Here is a 26,364-nt window from a genome sequence, read left to right on the forward strand (position 1 = left end):
TGCTGTCTGCTGTTAAAGGCAAAGGCCACGTTGCATCCCAGAAGATGCTGCAAGTCTCTTGTGAATATCTTTCCTTAATAGGTCACAGAATCACAGAATGGCCTGGCTTGGAAGGGACCTCAAGGATCGTGAATCTCCAACCTCCCCATTTAATACTAGAGCAGGCTGCCCAGGGCCCCATCCCTCCTGGCCTTGAACACCTCCAGGGATGGGGCAGCCACAACCTCTCTGGCCAACAGTGTTGATCTGTGCTGGATGGGAACAGAACAGGAAAAAGGAGCTTACAAGCTTTAAGTGCTATGTAAGGAATGTTTAACATGCTATTGACTAGTTGCTTGTCAGCAGAGATCATCGGACGTCTTTGTGCTGTTAGAACCCAAATCCTATTTCTCTTGCCATACAAAATCACTTCCAGCCCAGAGATATTTTGTGACCCTTCCATTCAGGCTCCTCTCCCAGGGGCTGGGCATGGTACCCTCAGCCCTGGCTGCAGCTGCAGGAGGGGTGTGGATGTCCATTGTGGCAGTGAAGGTGAACTTCTATAGGATCAGGCCTTATTTGAGTAAAGCAGTGTACCGTATCGTATTAAATTGGCACCCTGACTGCTTCCGTGAGCTTGGCCCTGTGGAGTTTTCAGTAAAATGGCAGTAATTATTTTGTAAGGTGTATAAAGAGCTTTTTCAAGGCACATGCTCATTAAGCCCTTTCAGTCGTCATTAACATCAACCCCTAAAGGACAACAATGGTAATAATGCAACGTAGGGCTGAAAACCGGCATTTAGTAAGAGAGCTCAGTGGAGTGATTTTAAAATCAGGGACTTTCTCCCAGCCTTTTGCTAGGGACAGGAGAATGCAGATGTTTGGCGTTCATTAATGATTCTTATATTAAACTTAGACTCATTTGGATGTTCAGCATGTAATTGCAATGAATTTAGCATTCCAAATAGATGTTGTGGTAATGGGTGTACATGTAGATTGTAAGGATCCATCTCCAGGCCCACCGGGATGCCCAGTGCAATGAGAGCTGTCTGGCTGCACCACGGATTTGGACACTTTGTGAAAGGCAGAGCACAAGGAGCGATGCTCTCTGCAAGGACAGCTCAATGCGTACTGCAAGTTGAAATCGTCTGGTGTTTCCCTTATAGACAGATGAGGAAGAAATGAATGGGAGAGGTGAAGGACAGTTGGATGTGGTTGAGAATCACCAGTAGGGCCAGAGGGGAAGGTGCAAACTACAGCAGCAGCCCCTGCCGGGTGCCGTTCCACACGCTCTCCAGCCCAGACTTACAGGTGCTGGCCCTGTCCCCAGGATTGCTGCAGCAAGGCAGCTCCTTATGAGCCACTGCCTGGGGTGTAGGGTGGGCTGTTAACTGTGGTGGGAATCATTTTCCCTCAGCCCTGGCAGCGCTGACGAACCTTTTCACATAATTGATAAGTTTCATCCACGAGGGCCTTCTGGAGATGGAAAGGCAGCATTATTTCCCCAACTGCCTCATCTCGCTCCCCAGCCTCAGCTCCCCTCTCAGTAGAGGCTGTGAATGAGAGCCACTCATCACGTTAAAAAGCCAGTGTGCCAGGGCAGGCAGGGGCTGGAGGGAGCTATGTAAAGAAGATTAAATTCAGCAATGGGAAGGGACAAGTAATGAGGGCTGGAAGTTGAACTGATGGGTCTCTACCCATTTGGTTGCTCCAAGGTCAGCTTCTCTTTGTTTCCTCTGGTGTATCTTTAATATCCTCCTTTCTGTCCGATACAAATCATTGATTCATGCTTGGGAACTCAGCTCCTGTAAGATTTTAGTGCTGGGCTGAAGGCTACAAGGTTACTGAAACAACAAGCAGAACCAGCTTTATTGTGAAGCATTTAATATCCTGTTTCCAGCAGTGGAGGCTTAGAGGAATAGCATGGCACGATCCTTCTCCCTGCATACTACCCACTGTGCCTTCAGCATCGGGGAGAGGAGAGGGGATGGGTTCAGAACCATTGAATAAGGAGACATCCTATCGTATCGGTTCCTTTTTCAAATAAATCTGCACCTTAAAAGCCACTCACAGTCAAACAAGGCCAAAAAAGATGTTCTCACAGTCATGTCTCTCACTCCCAGTCCTACTGCTTGCTCATTTCTTGCTTATGTGCTGCGTCGTGTAGCACACAGCTCAGTGGGACACAGAACTGACCTTATGCTTGTCCACAAAATGCACATAAATTTGCAGCACTCTATTTTAAAAAGTCTTTATAAATATACTGTGTGAAGTAAGGTGGGGTTTTTTTATTATTATTTTTCAACAGCTGATGCTGCTTTCCAAGGTCTTGTATGTTATTTAAACTCTTTGCTCAAAGATGGAATATTTTCTTACAGGAATTAATCCATGTTATCTGGGGAGAAAAAAAAAAAAAGAATCTGTCTAACTTTCAGGAAGATCTTCTTGTTCTCCAGAATTCACATTAATTCTCTTACTTCTAGGAGATGTTTGAAAGCTTTGCACATCGCGTGGCCGCTGCAGCCCACCAGTCGCTCCGTGCTGCACAGCAAGGTGAGCGCATTGCCATCCGTGTTGGGGGAACTTCTCACTGAGCGAGCAGCTGGCACTGCAGTGAGCGTCTGGCCTGAGAAACAGCCATTGAGAGATGGCCGTAGGGTGGGATTTGTAACGCAGCCATTGCTTGTTTTGGGTAACGCCGCAATTGGTATTCCAAACAAAAATACGTCTGAAGTTTCTTGTGGCTGAGGGCAAAAATTTTTCTTAATAACATTTCCAGCTTTACATTTTCCTTTCTGAAGGTGTTCCCTTATGGTCAGGCTGCTGTGCGCTATATTTAGAGTAAAAGTGGATTTGGGGGGAAAAAAAAAAAATTACATTTTAAAGTAAAATGTAGTGAAATTTATTTACTTGTAGAAATGTTTATGTAGCTATGGATCAACGGGCGAGGGAGATCGTAACATCTCTGGGTGCACCTGTGTGTGTGAGAAGGCATGCAAGAGGAAAAAAGACAGTGCTTAATAGTATGTATGTATACATAGAAATCCAGGGAACAAAGACATTTGAGTTGAAACCAATGCATGCATTTTTGCTTATATTTATATCGTACGTGGACAAGACCATAAGAAAAATAGCAAATGATGACTGGAGAAGCACAGGTGCATGTGGATATGGCTGCCTGTGCTCAGGATTGATGGCAAAATGTCACAAATTGACTTCATTGCTAAAAAATAATCCTTGCTTACTTAATGCTGAGTGTTTTTGTTGCCCTTTGTTGAAGGCATTTTTTCTGCATGTCAAACTATTTTAGCCATCTCAGTCATTAACAAGTGCCTATAAAATGAGATAAAATGACAACAAAGAGCATGAGCTGGAAATGGAATGCCTATCTCAGAACTTCAGTTTCTATTAGGTTGCATGGGGAAAATACTTTACTTAGTCAATCTTTGCAAAATACACACATATATAGTAAAAAAAAAAAAAAAAAAAAAAAAAATTGAAAATATTCGTGGGCAAAGAGACACACCAGCAATGAGAGCATCCACGCCATGCATGATGTCTCAACGCCCTGTTCGACTAGAGGTGATTAATAAGAACATGTAAGCCCACATTGACTGCAGAAATATTCATATTTGGCCGTAGCTGAACTTGCCATAGCAGATGAGAGATCCTCAGGGAGCTTGAGGGGCTGATAAGTATTAGAAGGTCAGGTTTCTTTTGGATCTGGACATCCTAATTTAATTCTGGCTGATGCCTGCTGTATGAATAATTCATTAGCATTTCTCAGTTTGGAACTAAACTTCTCAGAGAATTTAGAAAGTGTGAGTGTTACTGCAGTAAACATATGCCGATTATTTTTTTAGGAGCTGGAAAATGAGGCTGCTCCCAAAAAAGTGGGTAAAATAATTAAAATGTAAATTGAAATAAATTATTCACAGTACTAAATTTAAATAAATGACTTGAACACCTAAACTCAATTAAGGCATGTTGTTAGTTAGAATACTCAGTATTGTAAAGCAGATGTACAAAGCCAAGAACTGGCACCAAAAAAGTGTTCAGTGTGCATGAATGTTTTATAGGTAACGGAGCATGTACCCTAAGGGCCTTAAATATTACATTAAATTATACATTTCTAATAAAGAAAATATAAGTGAATATGGAACAAATGTTGACTTTCAGATTAAAACACCAAATACTTCTTTGAGGAGCGAGCTTTACCATTGCATAACAGTTACAATATTATCTTGTTTAATGGCTTAAACACTGTTGTCAGCTAAATAGCTGTGTGTGTGTGTACAAAAAGGCATAAGTGCCATTGGCAACTGTTGTGTAGCATTACGGAAACCATTCTAAAATAAGACCACATTTACTGTCACTTCAAACTCTTAAAATTTTAATAGCAGTAACATATTCAGCAGAAGAAACTTAGTTATTGGCTGTAACTGCTTCCATCCTTCCTCCATTCCTCCCTTCCTTTCTTCCTTCCTTCCTTCTTTCCATCCTTCCTTCCCCTTTTCTCTTCCCTTTTTTTTTTTTTTTTTTTTTTTAACTCTTTCTATGCCTTCCTTGCAATCACAAGAACAAGCTGTAGTCTAAACCTGCCTAGCAGGAGGGAGTGTTCCTAGATCCACAATAGGTGCCTCGTGTGAGGAATGGGACTGAAGGGGAGTAATCTGGCAGGGATTCAACGTATCTTTTGGTATTACGGTATTGCATTTTGAAGGCTAATGTGTAGACAGCAGGTTAGCCTACAGTCAGTCTTCAAAATAGTAAGAATTCTTTGTTCCTTTTTTTGGATGAAGAGGAGGAAGACCAGCTGTTAGGATACTTTGTTCATGTACGTGATGTACTGTGCCATCTTGTTTGGATGCACAGGCTTAACTGCAGACTTGATGGGGAATGGGAAGTCCCAGCCCTGAGAAGTGAGCAGGATCCTGGTACCTGCTCAGCTCCAGCAGCCACGGCATCCTGGGGGCACGGGGCTGGGCATGCCCTGGTTCATGGGCTGTTGTGAAGAGGCTGCAGCCGCTCTCTGTGTCTGGCTCAGCTGTGGACACAGTTTGTGATGTGACCACAGGAGTGCTGCTTTGCGGCAGATTGTACGACTCGAGCGCTTTGCTTCTGCTAAGTTTCGTTGCTATTTGACAGGTGAAAATGTACACATAAATCCAAGCATGTTCAGGGACAAAGCAGACACACTGGGAAAAAGCTTCTGAAAGATTTTTTCCTACTGAATCATTTGAAGTTAAGATGTAAGCCAGTTTGGGGCCTCTGCAAAGCAGCATAACAGATATTGAGCTCAGCTTTAATTGCTTCTGTTAACCACCTAGTGAAGCCATTGCACATTAACCGTTTTCAATTACGACAGCTATGAGAAAAGATCCAAACACAAGTACGAGTGAGGAAAACAGTGTGCAGACATTTTAGTTCAGGGAACCAGACGAAATAGGGTTATTGTTCCGAGAACATAACGCTGGGCTTTGAGGAGAGGGAGCAGTGGGGAATATCAGCTCATTCTCTTCCTTGGCTGAAACAACGAGCAGCCTGAACCTGCTCCAGAAGGACACAAATAAGCGAAGCATCTTATTCTCCCAGCCAGCAGCATCCCAACAGGAGTGCTGCAAAGAAACCTGCAAATGCAGCACTCCTCAGAAGCCAGGCTTGGTACTTCACCTCCACTGTTAGCACAGAATTCAATGGGAAGGGGCTCCCCTTGTGCCAGCTTTGGCTTTGGAGCAGAGCCCATGGGTTCTGAAGGGTTCACAGAGCCATGGAATTGTTTGGAAGGATGTCTAAAGATCTCTCATTCCAGCGCCCTGCCATTAGTTCAAGCTGCCCAGAACCTCATCCAGTCTGGGATCCTCTCCAGGGATGGGACTCCCATAGCTCTCTGGGCAGCATTGCCAGGGCCTCACTTCTCTCTTCATGAAACATTTCATCCTTATGTATAAATGAAGAGATAACTTCTACGCCCTACAGAATCCATTTGATGGGTGACAAGAAGAGGGTTAATGCTCCTGTTCTCTTGGCAGAGTGCACCTCACAGCTGCCTGTCCTCATTACAGAGAGAGCCAGGGAACCCAGCCATAGGAAAAGGGGGAGGGAGGGGAATCTGTGCAGGGCCCAGCTGGAGCAAGCTGCACCATCCCACGGGGAGCTATAAAACTCCTCTGGTGAGGCTGGCACTTCTGCTCCAGCTCTGCATCAGATCTTTCCTGTAGGAAAGAGGAGCAACCTTTACAGGAAAGGATGGCTTTAGTGTCGAAAGTGAACTGTTCCGTTTTATGAGTGATTTCTGTTTATCTTTGTTCTGCTCTTGGCAAAAGGAAACATTCTTGTAAAGAATCAGGCTTCTCCTGGTTTTTGACACAGGAGTGGTAATAATTCAATTAATATGGCTGTATGTACGCAAAATGAAATGTGAGCCAGTCCAGTGTGTACTGGCACCTTCAGAAGGCTGGCTTTATGAGGCCAAAAACATCAAGAGCTGCATCAGCCAGAAGAGGGAAATAAGGCAGAAAATATGAGAGCTTTGTAAGAACTATTTAGAAATGACATTATTTAGCAGGAGAAAGAAGACTGTGTATCTGTGTAAAAATGTGACAGAGTAGGCTCAGCATAGTAAATCAGAAACATCTGAAGCAGGAAGGAAGTGACAAATAAGTCTTACAGATAAGGAGGAGACAAAGCTGATAGTAAAGGAGAAAAGAACTTGTAGGAAAGTGACAAAAAAAAAAAAAGGAAGTAAAATTAATAAGTGAAAAGTTTTAGCAAAATATTTTTAAAGAGTTAAAGGAAAAAAAAATGGAAACAGACCACTGGTCTGTTCTCAAATGGAAACAGTAGGCACTTCTTTTTTTTATAACAATGCAGTAGAATTCAATAGAGATGTCTTGCTCTGTACAGGGGTAAAGGATGATGTATTTGTTATATGATGATGGTAATACACTTTCTATTCCTACTGTAACTAAAGAGGATATTAATCAACAGCTACTGTAGTTAGACATACTTAAATCAGAAGTTCTGGGTAATTTGCATTGAGGAATTTCAAAGCAGCTGGCTGAGGAGCTTTTTTGGCAGCTAATATTGATTTTTCAGTAACCTGTGAATAGGGGAAGATTCCGGAAAGTTGAGAGATGGCTAGTTCCTTGTCAGGTTATTTCAGAGTTTGGGAAAGATGGCTAAAACAGCAGAGTTTGTCAGGCTGACATCCAGATGGGAAAATGATGGAATAACGCATAATTTATTTGTTTCACAGAGACTAGAAGATGCATACCATCATTAATGCTAATCAACAAAGTCTTTATGAAAGTGACTCTTCTTGAAGTAACTTTAAACTTCTTAGATGGGTTTTAGGTTTAGTTGACATAAGAAAAGCATTTAGTAAATGTACGTAGGCTTCATTAAAGCATTGCAGTATTGATGGCAAAATAGAACTATGAACTTAAAAAGTTTCAAAGAAAACAAATCAATAGGTGTAATAATAGGTCCACCAGAATAGAAAGATAAATGATAACCTGACTACAGGTAGGAAGTACCTGGAACGAGAAAAGAGGAGAGCTGAACAGTGAAATCTATAGCAGAACACAAATATTTCAAGTTGCTAACAGTGAAGCTCCATAAGCAGAGGAGCAATTTAATGAAGGTTGAGATAGTTTTCATCACTGCAGAATCTTAATATTAGAGGTGGATATCTTTTCTAACTGAGGCTAGAGTTCCACTATTGCTACTGAAAGGTAATAAAGCAGACAAAATGTTCCAGGCCCTGCAGGAGCTACAGTTTGGCCCTGTGGCTCTGGGTTCTGTTGGCTTATAACGTGTATATTACAGTTGGATATCCTCACCCTCCCCTAGGTTTCTTCTAATTGCTTTTCTTGTCCAGCATGTGGCATTGACTCTTGGAATAGTATCCAAAAAAGTTTATTTATAAGGTACTAAAAGATGCAATCTCAGTAGCTGAACCAAATTTACAGTAGCAGCATCTTGAATGTCACGGGCATCCTAATGAAACTACAGCACTCCAAGCTGTGTGAGTGATGCTCTACTTGGCTCGAGTGCTTTTATTTGAAATCAAATAGAGGTGCTTGTTTTACTTCAAAGAATGGCAGAACCAACTAGTTCAATAGCACATAGCTCCTCACACCAGCTCCTAGAAGTTAATACTCATCCATGCTAAGAGATAGCAACTTCAGCCAGGCTTATAAAATAAACTTCGTTCCCAGATGAATTTCTCAGTTTCAATCTGTGACTCTGAAATAGTAAACAGATGCAGAGCATATGAGCTTTAGGGACAAATCAGCTGACCTTTAATGATTCCTTACGTCCTTTCCTCGTTTTCCATCAATAGTATATGTATTGATCATAGAGCTGGCTGGTACTGAATTCCTCTGGAGAAATTCAGTATCCAAAAGGCTAGGGAAAATCTTTAAAGTGTATAGCTTCATTCTCTGGTCTGTTGTCATCAAAACTGAACCTCTGAAACTGTACTATGCTGACAAAAAGGAATCTCTTCCATCGACTGTAATGCCCTGGTAATGCTAATTCGGTTTCAAAGGTAGAACTTTGTTTCCTTTTAAACCTCCATGTAGGTAGGTGACTCAGTGTGACTCACCAAACTCACATCACTTTTAGGGAGCTGGGATGAGCCAGTTCTTCAGGAAGCTTCACTGGAAATTACACTGTGAATTATGTCATCTGAGTAGTGAAAATGTCATCACTGTGATGCCGTTCATCTGCATAGGCTTCCTGTGAGAACATCTACCAAATGAAAGAAAGAAGGAATAAGAAATGAGAAATATCTTTTAATTATTTTTTTTGCGATTACTTGACCCGTTTGCATGTGTATCAGCTGTAGTGTTGTGCCATTATTGCAGAAGGGGTGGTCAGTACTCAAAAAATAATCTGAGAGCCCTCTGTCAATAATCACTGTCTTAAGAGCAGTCTGAGAGACGGTTGTATATGAAATCAAAAATCTGCTGACCGTGACCAATCACGCCAAGGCTCTGCATCCAGTCATCCAACACACTCATGTTGCAAAGCTCAGTGGAAGCAAGGTGGTGAATATCTGATTGCTAAGCAACTCCGTTGCTGCTTTCTGAGACAGGAGCAAGTTTCTGTTTCTGTTGGTCCCAATTGGATGTAACTACTGATCTGCTGATGTTTGTGAAGTCCTTTAATATTCACGGTGAAAACCATTGGCTGCAGCAGCAGCCAGTGTCAAGACAAGGTTTCTGTCCCAAGTAGTTGGTAGATCTAAGAATCGAAGTTACACAGCTGTAGCTCAATACAGGTGTTTGTATCATGCTATGTGGGTAGCAAAGGGATCTGCATCTCTAAAACTGCGTGGAAGTATGTGCATTTCCTTTACATCTCAGTGCTTGCATATAACCACACTGCATAAAGTCAGCAGCATGCACGTTTACATGTGCTATTGCGTTATTTGAGTACTCACGTTCTCTTTTGATATTAAGTATTTGAGTAAGAAAAACCTGTATGTGCTGTACACAGTGCATATGCAGTTACTGATGACAAAGCATGCACAATATGTATGGTACATTATATCATACACCATGTTGGGTATGTGTTCAACCTCTTCCACTAATGCTTAAGCTCCATTGCCTCATGATGTATAGCGATAGTACATCACTGGAGCGATGATGATGATCTGATTGTATATTACCATCATTTATTACTGGAATATCATCACTGGCATATTATTGCAATGTATCACCCCAGCAGCAGCCAGCAGGAATGCAGCTGCAAGAGAGTCGAGTTCTATGTTGTATTAATTCCTAAGTGATAGCTGTAGAATTAGTGTGACGGAGAATCAACATGCACCCACTTTCCTCTCTTTCACACACATGCAAAATAAACTGCAATGTTTTGTTTGGTGCTTTTAGCATAGCCAGCCGTTCTCATAACGTGATTCAGTTCTTCGATGAAATTTTAGATTAGGATTGCGATTTTGAAATTTTGTTAGAGATGATGACATAACAACAACCAAAAGAAAGTAGAAATTTGATCTTGATTGCCCTGTGCTATAGGCATTTCTATCATATGCTTTAGGGATTTTTTTGATGACCCTCAACAGGAGATTTTTCTGTACTATCCATGGAATTTTACAAAGAATTATAAAGTGGGTACACCTTTAAGGTCTGATGTTCATTTTTTTCAAATCCTGTGATTTTTTTACATCTGCATGTACATTTCAGAATTTAGTATCTCAATTGGTTGAATCTGCCAAAAATAAAGTATAAAACTCAGTTATTTCTGCCACTCAACCATGCAAATTGGCAAAATGATATCAGATATTTAAACATCTTCATGAGACCTGGATGTGCTTTCTCCTGTCAGTCTTAATTCTCTCTATCTCACCCTACTTTGCAAAAAGCAGGAGTATACTTACATTACAGTGTCTCTTTCACATTCATTGCCTGAAGGAATCCCGAAAACTCTCCTGCAAATGTCCTTTGGATTTATTTCATTGTACCACCAGAAAATAATGTTTGCTGCAAGCCTTGAATAGAGCAACTTCTGCAAAGTGATCTCAGGATCAGCCTGCCTAACAGGTTTAGTTAATGATAAGGCTCCTATCTGCATCCCACTGGGTTCAGATGGAGATGCTGGATAACTGCATTTACTTGTAACTACTCACTCAAGGGCTGAATTATTCTTATCTCTGCTACTTCTGGCCATTATCTATCAGTGCATAAATATCTTCATCTTTTTTAGCATCATGTATTTTTAGGCTAAAAAAGACTTCTCTTAAAGACCGCTTCAATTTTCCATAGTTTATGTCTGATGTATTGTAGTAGAACTAACATTAGGAATGAAATGTAGAGCTATGGCTGCGATGTATTTAAAGATACTGAGCTAGTTTCAAGTTTCTGCAGTAGCTGAGTCAGCCAGCCTCTTTACTTGGCTAGTTGTGAAAGACATAAACAGGCAGGGCCAGACAACTTCTCTGGTAACCAAACCAGAGGAGGACTATAGCAGCACAGCCCTTACTGTGAAGGAAGGAATTCGTTTTTGACTAAAACTAGCACTGCAGCAACAGCAATTAAGCATACCTCTCAGAAGACTCCAAATGAAAGACCAAACAGAAAAGAGAAAGCAGAGAAAACAGCTTCTCCAGAGAGCTGGTGGGAGCCCTTTACAGGCAGCAATCCATTTAGTGGCGCACATGCTGGTGCTCACCTCAGAGCACTGCTCAGACTGGCCGCCAGCTCTGAAGGCATTGGGCAGGCCAGTGGTAAAAATGAAACACTGAAGGTCATACCATCAAGTTTGAAAACAGTTTCTTGCCGACATTCAGTTATAATCTTCCCTTCATCCTTCCCACAAACTGGTTAATGCTTGTGCATCAACTTGTAGATCAGGTGAACCTGTAGGTTAACCCTACATATGCACATTGTGTTATGTGCGTGTATGGGAACTGCAGAGTCCCAGGCTGAACCTCTGATTGATCACCTGAGGCGAGCAATGAGTCAGCCAGAGGAGCACAGGTGAAGGCAATGTGCTGCCAGAAGGGGTGCAGAGCCCTCCTAGACCTATTTAAGAGCTGGCTGCCAGTGGGGAGGGATCTCTTCTGGAGATCTGCCCTGCTGGAGTTTTGTAAGTGAGCCCAGGATAGAGGTAAGCTTTCTATCTGGTCTCTTTTTGTGATCGTAATCTGCTTTGCCAAACTCTCTTGTTTATGTTGTAATTATAGCATCTTAATATTCATTGATTATGCAGCAGGAAAATCAGGTCTGTTTGGATTTTAAAATTGAGACGTAAAAAGTGTTTCAAATTTGCCTGTTGAAAAATGGAATAATGCTACAAAGCGAGGCAGAGCTAGAAGGAAATAGCCATGCTTTGGCTCTCCTCCTGCAAGAGCACAAACGGAGCTCTTGCTTAGAAAGGTCCATGCAGTGGGAGCACAGCTTCCAGCCGGCACACAGATGTGAGTAGCTTCTATAGGGACAATTCAGAGTTGTGTAATCATTTTGGAAACGGTCTTGCATTTGTTAGTTTAACAGTTCACTCAGTTATGTCCTCTGCGCTTGTTTTATTTCTCGTGTGTATGCACATATAGCTGGTGGACCTCTGAATCTTCTGGCTGGATGGGGCTGTGAGCTACCTGGTCTGGAGGGAGATGGCCCTGCCTACTGCAGGGGGCTGGAACTAGATATCATAGAGATCCTTTCCAACCCACACAATTTTAATTTGTTTGTGTTTTTTTTTTTTTTATTTGTAATAATAATATAAAAATAACAGAAGCTGAGTGACTCAGTGATGGGAAGCACGGGATGTTTTCAGCATTTCTGAACACAAGGAGATCCCAACCCCAGTCTCAGCAGCTGTGCCGCTGTTCTATTGCTGCCGCCTGGGTGGCCTCTTCTTTGGTGACTCTGAGTCTTGGCAGTTGGCCTTCCTCTTTGGGGCTCGCCGGGTCCCCCCAGGCGTGCTGGTGCCAGAGGGCCCTGCCACCGGCTCTTGTGGCCCCTCGTGAGGCACTGCCTGCTCTCCAGTGACGCTCTCATGGTTGCCATGTGAGCAGCTGGGACGCTGACTGCGCGCTTCCTCTGTCCCGCCTCGCATTTCGCCCCTGCTGGAGCTTGCAGCGCTGCTGGGGGGTGCTGGGCCAGGGAGAGCAGGCTGCTGCTCTGCTGGGGCAGCTCTGGGCTGCGGTGCAGCGTTGGCCTCCTGTGCCTGAGCAGCAGGAGGGATGTCGAGGCCCAGCAGGCGGTGGGCCTCTCTGCCACATCTGCACACGGTGAAAGCGATGAACTGCTGTACGAAGATCACCGTGCGGCCCTCCAGGTCGGCATTCAGAGTTTCCACGAGGGCCTCCTCCTCCAAGCCTATGTGCAGCAGGACCCGGATGACGCTCAGCACCAACATATTTGTGTGCAGCTCGTCGTAGCCCAGGATGGGGCGCAGTTTTCGTCGCAGCCAGGACCTCAGGGGCTGCAGCAGGGCCAGGTGGTCCCTGAAGACGGTAGCCCAGGTGTCAGGGGAGAGGCCGCCCACAGGATGCCTGGGCACTACAGGCCTTGGCTGGACTTCGTGGTGGACTGCAGGGTTCCCTGTGGCAGTGGGTGCCCCTGCATCTGGTGTAAAGACCAGCTCCTTGAAGTCATTGTCTGCTCGCACGCTGTGGATGATGGACTCCACGTCTCGTTTGCACAGTGGGCACGCTAGCCTGATCCGCGTCCACTGCTCGATGCAGGGAAAGCAGAAGCGGTGGCAGCACGGCATGGTGTATGCCACGCTGTCCCACTTCTCCAGGCATATGGGGCAGCAGGTGTCTGATTCCGCCTCCATGGTTCCACCAGCTGTGTCTGGCTAGAGGGAGTGGGAGATGGCAACGCACTCCCCAGCAGTAACGCTACAGCAGCAGGTGTCACGCTGGAAGAGGACAAGAGACGTGAGTCACACAGCAGTCTGGGAAGGGTCCTTCAAGATGGGTCCTTCAAGATGGGTCCCTCAAGATGGCCCCCCCAGCCACCAGTCCCCGTGCCACCTACCTGTGCTGCTGCACGCGCCTCTCTGGGATGTCCCGTCTGCCTGCTCCCAGCAGGGTCGGGATAAAGAACAAATGGCTCTGAGACAGCAACTGAGAGCTGCGCTAGCAGCACCCAGAGCACGTTTCAGCACCAAAGCTCGCGCTTTGCGCACTCCGGTCCTCGCCCTCACGCTCGGTCGGAGTCCAGGCACGAACTGCTGGGCAGGGCTGCTGCACCCACAGTGAAGCAATGGGGGCCACAAGGTCACAATCAGTTGCCTGGAGATGTCTCAGGTCATCACTTGGCCGAGCTGCTGGGCGTCTCTTCCTCTTGAGCTTCACCTGTGGACATAACTGCCAACGCCCCCGTGATGCCACAATCCATTGCTGGCTCATTGCAGTGAGCAGTCCTCCCCTGCAGCACGTGCCCCAGCCCCCAGCACAAGTTTCTGGGTTTTTCCCAGTGCCGCTTCCCACTCCATTCCTTACATCTCGTGTGCTTGGCAATGGTGTTTCACAAAATTACCCAAGTTAATAAAGACTTTAGGCTAGTCAACTGTATAACTGCTTGTGCACAAGGGAGAATCAACATGGAATATTCGGAAGAGTTCTGAGAGGCAAAACGTAGGAGAATCTCCACCTGTTATGTCCTTGTCGCTGGTTTGAGGTGCCAGTATCTGGCCAAAGGAAAGGAGGAGCAGTGGGTTTTCTTTACATCTATTTGTAATGATTTGCTTCATCGTAATCTGTTTTGCCAAACTGTCTTGTTTATTTTGTAATCACAGCATCTTAATATTCATTGACTATACAGTGTGTCAAAAGTACATGAGAAAGCAGCATCTCTTCCAAGTGTATGCTTTATATTTATCTGCACACCCATTGTTGGTAAGAAAGGATTCCACTCAGCAACAATCCTATGCCCTCAGGGGGTACTCTCTAGTAGTACTGCTGCTGTCTAGTAGTTTGGAAGCTCAAGTCCTCTTGCCAGTTGTCAGCTAGCATGACCTTTGCTGGATATGGTGACTATCCATGGACAGGCAACTATCTTAACAGATGATTAGTCATGGTGCCTGACAATAAAAACTGGTAAAAGGGTGCAGAACTAATGGAGATTTAATTTCTCTGTCTTCTTTTTGTATGTACTGGTTGGATGAAAGAGTTTAAGCTCAGGATTAGACGTCAGTGTCACTGTCTGACCATCAGACTGCATCCAATGCAGTCTGGTTTCTGTCTTCACGGGAAAGCATCTGGAGGGTGCTGCAGATTTTGGCATCCTTTCAAAAGAATGTTTAAAACCTTTTGTCTTCTTTCTGCTCCACACTGCAGTGCAACACTCAGAAAGGATAGGCTGGAACATGAAAGAGGGTTCAAATGAATTAGAAAGAAATTAAAACAAACAAACAAAAAAAACCAGCAAAAACAACCAAAAAAAGCCATTGTACACTGCTACCATCTAGTGAATTAAAAGAAAACAAAATCTTCCTCTGCAACAGGATGAGCCATATCTACACGTGTGAACCTTCACCACTGAAGTCACTGGGACTTTTGCCTTTGACTTTACTTGGAAGAAACCTTAATGAATCAAGTCATATTAAACATCAGGCATTTGAACTTCAAGTGCAATTAGAGAAAGTATCAAAGACTGTTACATATATTTGTGATCTAGATAATTGCCATAATTTGTCCAGGATAACATTGAACCAAAGGAATCATTAGCAATTACTGCTTTAAGGCAGTGTAAATGGGTTCAACAAGATGAAAAGGCACTTTTTAAGGCTGGAACAAAAGGAAGATTTTTCATGGATGCTGAGTTTTGTGTTTTAAATGAATTTAAGCCTTTGAGAAGAGATTTCAGCAGCAGCTATGGAAACCTCAGCTCTGCATTTATGCGAAGAATAGAGTTCAACCAACTTGTCCTCTTGATCTTATTAGTGTTCTCCCACAGCAGAAAGGAACAAGCCACTCCCATTCAGTCTTTAGTTCTTAATTGGACCGGCACGTGCCAACTGATCTCACAAGCCCATCACACCGAAATGTCAGTGCTAACATCCAGTGCTCTTAACATCCACATTGATTTTGACACTTCCTCTTGCAGAATCAGCATTTTACTTACCCCAAAGGCATACTTTCATTTATCAAGTGAATCAAGGTACAAAGTGGTGTGATTAATTATCTGTACCATCGCTGCGGTCCTTCCCCACCCTGTGCCAGGAGAAAATCTTTCCTAAGTGATCTGCAGGTTAGATATGAATCCAGATGATCTCTGGTCAGGTACCGGGTGACTTCTAGCAGGGTTTGTGGCAGTGCCACGCACTGTGTGACAGCGGCCCACAGAAAGCCGTGGCAGGGGGATTTTCCAGCAGTTTTGGAAATGAAGGTGTCTGTTTGTCTGTGATTTCTCATACCTGTAAGCATAGCTAAAAAGAATGCAAGGATTTTAGTTACCTAATATTAACAATATAAATGCAATGCTGTGCCATCCTGCTATAACCACTTCCACAGTATTTATCATCATTAGTCTCCTACTATTGTTCGACGAAGACCTTTGGTGTATTCATGACTCAGCACCACTGTTTTGCCCTTTATTTCTCAGACTTAAAATTAGACACATTATTTGGGGCTTGGCCTAGCATCTGATCTCACCAGACCCCCACCTTTCCCAGATTTCGCCATGTTTGTGTGGAGCTTGGATATGTTCAGAAGAGAATCTTTCTAATTATAAAGCAATCTTGGTTGGTTTTCCCCTTTTTGTTGTTTGCAGTTGAATTTTATTTTGCTGAAACTAGTTACAAAGCAGCCCTGCAAAAGCCCTGCTCCTGTAAAGCAGTTGTCTGTCACTAAGCACTCTTCTAGTGCTAATTAAATTTCCCTTAAGTTTGTCATTTTACAAAAATCGCAGTTTATATACCATAAAAATTATGCATTAGAGGAAGAAAAGATCTTTAACATTTTGTTCACTTTGAAAAGGGGTTCTTAAGTAGCCTATGCTGCTAGAGAACATAACATCAAAAGCAAAATGAGCCCTTCGATTTTTTTCCAAATACTTTTTTGCTGCAGGTTTTCAGAATGTGGAGGTCTTTTTGAAAACCTAATTCCAGTATCTTAAAATCTTCTGGGAAATCAACGTGGACAGTCCTCCTTGCACAATCCTCCAGAATTCCTTAAAAATCCCACTTTTAAGATCTGTTTTAAGCATGCTCAGTGCACCCTCACCATGGCTGACATTCACAGCGCCACTGAACCATTGGCTGCTTCCTCCTGAGGCTCCTCTAATGGCTCCCCCATTTTCTTTTTAATTTCAGGTGCTTTGTGTTGCTACATAAAGCATTATTTTGTCTTTCTTCAGGGCAAATGGATGGGATCTATACAGCAAACGATTTTGAAATGCATCTTAACTTCCCGATCAGCCTTTGAGAAATTAATTTCCACTTAGTTTTTGGAATTGTTCCAACTCATTCTCACGAGTGAAATATGGGCATCAGAAGGTGGAACAGAAAATACAAAGCTAATGATCTGGTTCGTGTTAGTTAGTTCTCTCTTAATCCTTTGAAAGATTGGATTTCTCGTCCCAGGAATTTCCTCTCACTGATAGTTTTAAAAGAAACAAGACAATATTTGCCATACATTATGTATCAAGATTAACTCAAGAAGCAAAGATGATCTGTTCACCATCCCTGTAAGCCTCTCATAATTAGGTCTACCCGCTTTCAAGGACAGGACTAGCTTGTGTTTAAGAATAAGAACTCCCACTGAAATTTAAACTGTTTCTCAGAGTAAAGCTGGGAAGGGCAAAGAGATCTGATCTTCACCTCTTACCACCCGTCGCTTTTTCTTGAACGACGGACCCAGCTCCTTCCCAGCCTGCCTCACACCACAGCTTTCTTCAGTTCTGATATGAGCTCAACCTACAGCAGGGACTACGTTTTATTTTGTGCACTTTGAACTTACCAAGCACTGTAGGGTTTTCATTTGTTTAGGGCTTTTTTGCAAACCCACATTTCCTTCAGCTGAGCCCGTGGTTTTGCTGGGAAGACCCCTCAGGAGGGGCAAGGCTCCGTGTTCCTTTTCAGCTGCATTCAGTGGGCATTGCATTAGCACACAGTGCAGCACGATGAGCTGGTAGTTGATCTTGTGCATTGCTGCATCCTGCGAGCTCTGCATTAGTGGGATTAAGAGTGACAAGATCTGTTAGGAAGCCGAAACCACTGTGGTATGGTTCAGCCCAGAATGCTTCCTTGCAGCGCACCAGCAGTTCTCCTGAGGGGCAGCCACCAGTCACTTGGAGGAGCTTGTCCTAAGGGCTGAGCACCTTCCTCCTGCTTGCAGGCTGCTGCCCTGATACAAGTGGGACAGCAGCCACCTCTGGATGAGGGGTTGGCCCTTCTGGGCACCTAAGTCCAGCTGCAGTACAAGATTATTGTACTAATGAATGTTAGTAGCAGTGCTGATGTGCAAAGATAATGAATCTGTTTGATGACTTGAAATGAACTTGAGATTCACAGAGCTAGCAAGATTTTCTGTTTACTTAGAAATACCGAGGGGAAAGGGAGTTGTATTTGCATTAAACCATCGTATTTTTCCTCTTATATTTACAGTACTGGAAAACATTTTCAAAAATTCATCCTCTTAAAGAAATAACATCCTATCACAGATAAAGAGGGGTAGATTTGAGGAGGCAGTTTATTTAATTTCATTCCAATAGAATTGCAAGCATTTCATTTTTTCTACCATTATTTCAAATGTTGGGCTGCAACATTCAGTCCAGCTTCCAGTACTGACATTTGGAAGCTGTGAAGAAAAGAAAATGTATTCTTTCATTTCTAAACAGTGAGGAAGATTTGGGTTTTAAAATAGATGAAAATTTCTTGAGAACGGCTAATTTCAGTCTTTGTTACTAGAGCTGAAGTTACAGTGGGGAGAGGCGTTTGTCATTTCTCTCAGGAAAGGTAACGTGTTCACAGTTTTAAAATTTCTCATCTTTCTTATTTCCTTCCTTAACCACTCCATTCCCTTCCCCTCCCCCTGCATTAGATGATACTGTCGATGGGGCTCTTAGGCTATAAAATAAGACATTAAAGTGGAGAGCCTGTGTTTGTCCTACTTTCTTCACTTTTCTACATTCAATTCCACACTTAGTAGCAGGGAAGACAAAAGAAGGAGACATTTCCAATACCCAGACCCTAATAATATCCCTCTGGGATTACCTGCAGCTCAATACATCATTCAAAAGCAAAGATTAAAAGTAATAGTCACGTTAATATTATTTCACAATCCACAAACATAAATCCTCATTTGTTATTCATGAGCTTATCACACACACCTCTTAAGGAGCAAAATACTGCAGCATGTGCAGAAAAATGGTAACACAAAGTAAACAGTGAAGGAGAGGTAGACGACTTTATAGCTCATTTAAGGTAAAGATATTGCAGGTGTGTTTGCTAACGGAGAAGTGTTCCTGCTTGGCTGTGATGATGCACAATGCAATAACATTTATTATCTCTGCAGTCATAACTTAGCCAGATCCCAGTCCTATGTGTGCTGCCTTTTTGCAATGGGTGCTCACAGAAATGAGGTTTCTGTAGGGAATCTGGGTGCCATGCACCTCTGCCAATCCAGTGCCTTGCACCACTCTGTTTGGGGCAGCAAACCCATGTCATGCACTGAAGGAGATTGCAGTCCCCCTTTCTCAAGGAAGCTCAGAGCTAACTACACACTGTAGCCTGCCACCTAGCAGGATATTTCTGCTTTCTTCATAGAAATAAGCTGCTGACTTTGAGCACGGAGGGTGTCCTGGGTTGTACCACACTGCCTTCTGCACACAAAGCAACGCGCAGAAACCTTGTAGTGAGTGGAGGCTGCAAGAATTCCTTACAGGCACGTGTGGATAGGCCCCTGTCCTTACACCAGAGGCCAGTGCAAACTGAGAACCGTCTTTGTTTCACAAGTGATCTCCTTCGGGTGCTGTCATCATTTCAGTGCCCTGAGTTTGACCGCTCTGAGCTCTGATTCGTACGAAGTACAGCAGGCGGTGCTCTGTGCATGGCACACACACTGCTTGTGCTCCAGGGCCGTGCAGGTGTGAGCCCCAGCTCCAACGGACAGGTACAACCCTCGTGGTGGTTACTGTAGAAACAGAAAGGAAACTTCTACCGATGTTTCTCTCTTATTTCCCAATAAATAGTAGCATCCCCCTAGAAACTATATCGATCTGGAGTTGTTCAAATAACTACTATTATAGAAGTAGATGAACTCTCCCCTGATAGACCTGTCAGACTCCCTGCTGATGAGAGCCTTCCATGCAATCCATATCCACAATTGCTTTGGAAGTAGAGGACTGACTCCCTCTCTTTTCTCCCTCCAGCAATATCCCTGTAGCTTTTTTGTTTCCTACGCTATTCTTTTTTAAGCTGATACTTGTTTTCAGAAACTGCTCAAGTTGTGACAGAAACTTCTGAGCTATCCCAGTAATTGGCCTGCCTGTGAGGAAGGGAGAGCTTCAGAATGACAGTGAAAGGGAAGAGAACCTCGAAAAAATCATGTCCTGGGAAGCTTCTATCATAAATAGAGTCGCGTTAGCTGAGTTTGCTGTGCATGTGCAGTGCTCTGTACCTCTATTTGCTCTCAGCTCAATGGCTTCTCACATATTTATAGATACAGGTTTTGACTTCATATAATGATCTCGTTGCGTAGATCTTTTCTATTTCTGTAACTACTGCAAACCATTCTCTCCAGCTCAGAGGAAAAGACATTAAATACACAACTTGTTTAGAGGGAGTGCTGCTAGTTTCCTGATGATGACTCAAACACTGTAGAATTAACTTCAGCAATCAGAAGATCAGTATTTCATTTGAACTACCAATATACCTAATGTTCATCACGTACTAAAATGTTTTAATGTATGTACTTTAAGAAAAAAATAGCACAGGCTGTATTCTCAGCTGTCACAAGTGCACAAAGTTGTACTGACTTCACTGGAACAACATGGCTTTATGGAGCGCAGACTGGCCTGCAGTGTAGCTGTCCTCAGTGGAGGCAATTTGTCCTTTGCATACCTCCTAAAAATAATTAATTGAAAGCTGTTTGGTAACTTTCTCAACAGATGGGCAGCACAGTCCACTGCCTAATTTCCTGATGCTCAAGGAGTGACCTGACTGAGCCAGCAGAGTTCTTAATACTTCACCACCTTGACATGCAGGGAGTTTGCAAATGTGGTTTTGTTTTTTAACTGTTTAATGAAAGAGACAGAACAACAGAGCTGCTTCTGCTCTCCTTTTGTGGTCAGAGTAGGGCTGAGCTTCCTGGAACTGGGGAAAATGGGTTATTCCTCTGTCACCTGTGTGTTTAGATAGCAGAACGGACACTTTGCTGCTGTTAGCTCCGTAGCTGTCCTTAACCGTGCAGGAAGCTGCATGAGTGGTGGAAATCTATCAGATTTCAAGGGAGTTAGACACACTCTATTCACTTTCAAGTTTTGTTACACAGAGTTGAGCAACCCCAACAGCAAGGAGCTGGGGGCTCACAAGGAGCTGGGGCCACACAGCCAGGACAGCTGACCCCTGACCAAAGGGATGTCCCATACCATAAGGTGTCACGTTCAGCAGTGAAACAGGAGGGCTGCCTCTGGCTGGGCATCCGTCAGTGGGTGTCTGTCAGTGGGTCACTGTGCATCCCTTGTGTTGTGTGTAGAGCTTTGAGTAGGAATTTCAATGCAAATAAGGGACAGGCAGAAAGAGGGATTTTTGGTAAATTCAGTTTGGCACCTGGTCCTTTAATTTATTTGGCCATCACATATGTTATGCTAACCAAGTGCTCTTGTGTGTGCATGTGTATTTAATAAATAACTTTTTGGTTTGACAGTATTGATTGAAATCCTTTCAGTTTGATGAATGAGTGCATTATGCAGTGAACAGTGAAACCAGCCTTGATGAGTCACTGGCAGGATTTTCCCAACTTTTTGAAGGCATCTTCTCCCATGGGTTAAAAGTCAGAAATGTCCTCCCAGCAAGCTGAGTTTTTGACTGAGGCGAGACAAGCCCAGATATTTCTTCAAGCCCATCAATCCCTCCCACCTCTTCAAATCCCTTTACACATACCCTAATATACACAGAGATGATCAAGGCATGAAACGTCTCTCAGGGTTCATTTGGATTTGCAATGCAGCTCTTTCATGTTAATTTTCTTTTTCCTTTTTCTTCACCTCAATTCACTCTGACGTCTTGCCACAATATTGTCAGTCTCAGAGAAAACAACAAGCCAAAGCAGATGTGTTGAACACATGGTCACCAACAGGAGCAGTTCCCAAGCAAAGTTAGCATGTGAAATCATTCCAAAAGAGGGATGTCTTATCCAAAAAATAATCTGCATCTGCTCCTGTTGTTTAGTGGGTTGAAAAAAAGCCTCCATGTTTAAGCTTAGAGTTTGAATTTATCCAGCGCTCCGAAGTTAGCAGGGTCATTCAGGCATCTCTGATCATTATGAATTTCTTTTTTGTTGGCTAATGGGGACATACAACTCGTCTAGTGTTTTTTATAAGCAGTAGAATATACCGAAGAGCAGAGCCCTGATGTTTTGTTGTTATAGATGGGCAAATCCAAATTTCTGCAGGTGCTGTAAGAATAAGAGATCAGATTTAAAATATTCTTTGAAAGAAAGATGTGGTTTTTCTTTGGGGGAAGAAAAAAAAAAAAAAAAGGCTACTTTGCTTGTAATGCCCTGTTAATTTTAGCTGGAACTTAAACTGGGCTGTGAACTCTTCCACAGACAGTGGATAAAGTAGCAATTACATATTTTTGTTAATTCCGTTCTGTTTGAGATCTATATTTGCTAAAATGGGGGAATGTGGAGGAACCCCTCTGAACAGTGAAATAGAAGCTCTAAAAATAACCCCAGTATTCCGAGGTGACAGCGCAGAGTGAGGACACTTGGGTCTGCTCAAGAAAGATGAACAGCCATCTTCCTAGCTGAATTTTTAGCTGAAGGTTTGTATCGGATCAGACCGTTAGCTGGTTTTTGTTTAATAGGAGCCACCACTTAGCATTTTTGCTGTTTCTGTAACTGCAGCTTTAATGTAAAAGTCTGCTTCTGCAATACAAATAAAGCAGGCATCTCAAAGCAAAACCATAGCAGCTAGAGAAACGTGGCAGTATTTGGGAGGAGAAGTGGCCAGGAGGCTCAGGTACTCAAAATGTGTCACCTCTGAATTTGTGAGGACTTGTCCAACTGCGACACCCTGAGAGACTCCCCTGTCGCTATGATTTGATTACCCATACATTCAGATTGAATATACACCACCTGTTAACATACAGAACAAAACACTTTCTCCAAGAGCATTTGGTAAATAAATGACTTGGAAAATATTATTAAGCTCAAAAACAACATTTTACCATGTTTGATTTGCCCACCAGATGCTGTGGGACCTGAAGAGATAGAAAAAATAGAAAAGTCAAGCAGTGGCAATGAAAATAAAATACAGGGAAAATGCAAGTTTTGTTGTGAAATTATGGTCAGAAATGAATGCAAGGCTCTTATTCTGCCATGAACTATGTTATTACATGCAATAAACTCAGCTTGTTCATTCACAGAGAGAAAGCACTCCTGCCAGTCTTTGCCACATACTTCACAAAGAATATTGTGCCTCATTCAAACAGCAAAGAATATATTAACATGAAGCTGTTTATCGTGGAGCACTGCCCCACACGCTGGGACAGGCTGATGTACAGATAAGAGGCAAAGAGGCAGTCTCTTCTTTTGAAGATAGCTAATAAGCCTTCAGAGATTGTTTCTTGCTGGGAAGATGGATGCCACTGAGAGCAACTGATGTAATGATGCAGGCAAAACTTTCATCTTTTTGCCCCATTTTTTCTGCTCGAGTTGAGAGTGAGAAGCTGTTAGTGTAAACAAGCAATAACATTCCTCTTAGATAACATGAGCTTGGCAAACACGTATAGCACTTTCAGTCTTCAGAGTTCTTTTAACTAATAAACATCTGCAGGTTCACTTCCAGAGTGACAGATGCGTGGGACACTGGGAAAATTAAATTAGAAACGTGAGTAACACACCACAGACCATGGTTAGAAATGAGTAATGGCCATTGAAAAGACACAGCGAGAGCTGTTTGAGGCCAGCTGTCTTCCCAGATCCCACTGCCTGGCACCTTCTCACCCCGAGCTGAGCACATAGCAGACTCAACAACCCCACCTCCATCTGTACAAGACTCTGGGAAGGCCACCATGCATGGTCTAGTTGTCCCCCTGGAGACTGCAGAGAGGTGGTATCTGTGACCTCTGTGCACTTCTACAAGAGGGGAAACCTTCCCACGTAGAGCTGTGTTAGCATCTGAGACAACTCCCATTCCTAATCTAGGCACAGACTCCAGATTTGCAGTAGCTGTAGGCACGCGCATGTAGTGGATGGAGCTAAATACAACTTCAAACTGAAGTATACACCAAGGTGTTACTTTTTAAGCTGACACAGTTCTCTTACTGCTGTCTTCTGTGCTGTTTTATGGGGCATTGGACAGAGGAGCAAAGAAAGCTGCCCAGCAGCACATCTCTCACAGCCAGCTCAGCATCGGCACTAGTGAAGCTGGCATTTTATTCTCTTGTGGTATTCTCCCTCTTTTTATTACACTTGAATTGAACTTTATTCCAAATCAAATGGATGGGGAGATAAGACCTCCTGCAAACATTTGACAGTAAAGTGAATGTGCAGAACAAACCTAGACTCTTGCTGTTTTCTAAGCTGTGGTGTACTGCGCTCAGTGTCATGGTCTCCAAGACAGATGATGCTAAGAAAGCCTATTTCTTAAAGTACCTTGGGTACTTGTTACCTAGTGACTTGGGAAGGAGAGCTTTTTTTTTCCTCTTTTGCTTTAAAGTGAGTGCAAGATAAGGTTATATGACTAGTTGGAATCAATGCAGGTTCTTAATGATGCATGAAATGAAATACTGCTGTCCAGTGGACAGAGAATAGTCAGTATTCTGCTTTATGATAGATACATCCCGTGTGAGCTGACAGGGGAGAAACGCCCCACACACCAGCTGCAACCCCCCACCCCACTCGGCACTTTGTGTCAAACAGGTTGATGTCTGCTGTGGCTGCACACTCCTGTCTGGGCTAATAGAGCTGGCAGCCAGTTACATTGCTTTAGCCAAGAGGCAAATAGAAAGCATTTTCTATGTCATGGTTCTTGCTTTGGGGGGAAAAAAAACATCGACCTTATGGAATTTCTTAACAACTACATATTTTTATCTGGGATCTGTGCAGCCTGGGCTTGGATTGTTTGTACACAGTACTCCTGCTTTTTTGCCCTTTTAATACCTGTGGAAACACTACCAGTTGAAGCTGGATGCAGACAGATTAAAGCACTGCTGGTCAGGGCCAATGCATCTGTAGTTTTAATGCTGAGTTTCTGAAAGTGCTTTTCTGTCAGAAGCAGCAGCATGGAAAGGGCTGAGTTACTGCTTACAGAAGATGGAAAAACATACTTGCTTGTAGGAGCAAAGAGTAGGGAAACTGCCTGTGAGTAGAATATAAGCTGGCTGGGGATTCTGTTGTTTTAAAAGCATGTGATGCTCTGCTTTAAATACCTCCTCCCACTTCAGAAAGTGCTGAAAAGATAACCCCCCACAGGGCTTTTTACCCAAGCAAAGCAGCCAGCAAAGATACGAGCTTCTGAACAGTGTTTGCCATTCCAAAGGGAGAATGTCCGTTTGGAAATGTGCCCACAACAGTTATTATTCTGAACAGTTGTTTCTGCTTAATTGTGCTTATTTTCTTATGTGAACAAGTGGCATCATCTTCATCACTCTTTTGTGGAGGTGAATTTGGTGTGAGACAAGAATTAAGGAACAAATAAATGAGAAGAGAAAGCTGTAGGCATCCCTTCAGTAGAGTCCCATCCCAAGTATCTTTCTCTTCACCTTGAAGAGTGGACACAAGTGACGGGATAACAAAGCTTCAAAGACTTGTTCCCAAACCAGCACTGTGATGCAGATCGCTGCCACATTTTAGGCTTGTAGCCTGAGCATGGCCGAGTGGTTCTGAAACACTGAAGGCAAATCCTAAATTGAAGATGAGTTCAGATAGAATCTGTGTAATTTCAGTGTGATAAGTGGTTGCCCTTTTTCTTGTGGCATAGTGGGTCAGACTGGGACAGTCAGAGCAGATATCTCTATCAAGTCCTTCTTCACAGCAGTTTCAGGGCCAGCAGCTCATTCTCAGCAGCAGGCAGGACTGGGTCGGTTCTGGAGGGAGCACAGATGGGAAAAGCGGTGTCACGGGGCACTGGCAGCTGCTGCCTTCTGCTTTGTCTATTCCAAATCACTTCAGACCGCTTTTGAACAACCAGTGGCACAACGCTGTTTTTGTGTTCAACAATTTGTGAAGCAAGAGGATCTATTTGTGGTGCTTCTTGTATTCAGTGATACACGTGTATTTCCATATTCCCTCTGTTATAAATAACCTGGATACTCCTCATTGCCCTTGCCCAGATACAAAGCAGAGAGCAAGCTCCACGCTGTGCCTCAGCTTTTTTCTCCTTATAATAAAGATTTGTCCAGTGGAAGGACACTGATTGCTGCTTGTCCACAATATTTCCTCTGTGACCAGGTGATTGCAGTGGGGAGGAGAAAAAGAGGGATGGCAAAACCAAACAGCAGGAAAACAAGACCAAATAGTAGGAGAGAGGAACCTTTTTACTTCCAGGAGAAGGCCAGAAGAGGAGCTGTTTCTGAACCATAATTTATTCTTTCCTGTCTTTTGCCCAAGGAAGTTTGCAATTTTACCATCCTAGCCTCCAGTGTTTCAGTCAGTCTGTGCTAATTCTCTGTGCCTTCCTCCCCACCCCCATCACCTCCCACACATCGACTTGAGCTGTATCTTCATCTTCTAAAGCA

General features: G+C 43.4%; 1 long non-coding RNA gene across 1 annotated transcript in view; it reads left to right on the forward strand.

Annotated features, from left to right (window-relative positions):
- Positions 1-26,364, forward strand: part of LOC128079205 (uncharacterized) — a 173,527-nt gene that overhangs the window by 130,271 nt on the left and 16,892 nt on the right. The window contains exon 5 of the long non-coding RNA XR_008206024.1: positions 2,463-2,532. This is a non-coding gene — a long non-coding RNA (uncharacterized LOC128079205). The remainder of the gene's footprint in view (positions 1-2,462; positions 2,533-26,364) is intronic.

Source organism: Tympanuchus pallidicinctus, unplaced genomic scaffold (assembly GCF_026119805.1).
Source record: "Tympanuchus pallidicinctus isolate F22 unplaced genomic scaffold, pur_lepc_1.0 scaffold18, whole genome shotgun sequence".
NCBI lineage: Eukaryota > Metazoa > Chordata > Aves > Galliformes > Phasianidae > Tympanuchus > Tympanuchus pallidicinctus.